The sequence below is a fragment of the Triticum aestivum genome, chromosome 5D (genome assembly GCF_018294505.1).
Source record: "Triticum aestivum cultivar Chinese Spring chromosome 5D, IWGSC CS RefSeq v2.1, whole genome shotgun sequence".
Classification (NCBI taxonomy): Eukaryota; Viridiplantae; Streptophyta; class Magnoliopsida; order Poales; family Poaceae; genus Triticum; species Triticum aestivum.
In genome coordinates this window covers 48,346,258-48,347,822 of record NC_057808.1, presented here as the reverse complement: position 1 = coordinate 48,347,822, position 1,565 = coordinate 48,346,258, and positions in this window count along the sequence as shown.

Sequence of the window (1,565 nt, the reverse complement as noted above, 5' to 3'; positions counted from 1 at the left end):
TGGGATATTCGAGATATCGGAAATGGTTATATAGGGACAACTGGAGGCGCCCTATCCAAGACGATTTTTGGGTCGTGTGGGAGCGACCCCCCTATCGCCCAACGGTTCCAAATGTCGTCGCGGAAAGGGGTTAAAAGCTGTTTGTTTAGGACCGACGCGCACCAGTGTAAGCAAACATACTAGCAAGCAATTCTAACACTTAGAACAAAAAAACAACGAATAAAATGCAAATCACAAAGAACACAAAAGAAAAACCAATGAAAACTACACAAGAAAACTACTAAAGAAAAATTCTAAGACATAACCCAAAATAGCTTTGTACTAAGTAAAATTTAACAACAAAGAAAATACTAACATAATAAATACACAAAAAATAATATATAAAACAACTAATTTTAAAAGAAAGTATTTTTCATAAACTTTGAATAGCAAAAAGAAACAAATAAAAAACTTTTATAAAACTCTAACTATGACCTATACAAGTTTTCCTACAAAACTAACAAAAATAAATTTTTAAAATAAGAATAAAATTTTCTACCGTTAAATAACATAAACAATACTAAATTTGTCGAAAGTGACAAAAAGAAATATTTTTAAAACAATTAAAACTATAAAGAAAAGGCTAAAACAAAACTAGAACTAAAACAGTATTGTCTTTCCTAAAACTCTAATTTAAATTGAACTAAAGATAGATCACTATATTCTACTGGATAGACAAAACAATAACCACCGTAGGAAAAAGAATCAATCAAAAATACTTTGTAAAACTAAAAATATGACCAAATTAGTGATTTGAACAAGTTTTATCAAAATAAAATTTAAACTACCCAAATTTGAAACCTAATTACACAAACAGAAACTTTAACAAATTTGTGACACAATGTAAAAAGAATCACTCAATTTGGATCTAAAACATAAAATTTATAACCAATCTAAAATTGAAACTATTTCTGTTTTAAAATAGAAACGAAAAAAAACGGGCAGGTGCTACGCGTCGGGCTCCTATTGGGCCTAGGCAGTGGGCGATCTGAACTAAACGACGCTCGGCCGATCTTTAACAAATTAGCGCGCGCGTCCACAGAAAAGAAAAACCAGCAAAACCGATTAGATCTAAACCATAAATAAACCGAAGCTAAACTGTTCTAGTTAAAAAACCTAACTGTTCAGATTAGATCTAATCTAGGGCATTTATTTTAGATCGAACGTTGGAGGGAGAGGCAAGACTTTACAGCGGCGGCAGACGAGCTCCGGCGAGATGCTCCGGTTTCGGTGGTTGACTGGGACGGTGCTCCGATTGTCGACGAGCTCGGTGAACTCATCGGGAGGATGCATAGGACGAAGGCGATCACGATTGTGGCCTCGGTGGAGCTCGGGGACGTAGGAGGAGGACGGCGGCAAGCTCGGGGCGGCGGTGGCGTTCGGTGGTTGATGAAGATGGTGCTCCGGCGGTGCTGGAGGCCGGGTGAGGGCACGGGGAGGTGCGGGAGAGGGCGGCGGGTGCGTGGGTAGCTTTGGGCGGTGGCGGGGTGGTCAGGGTGATGAAGTAGGGCAACAATGGTACGGCG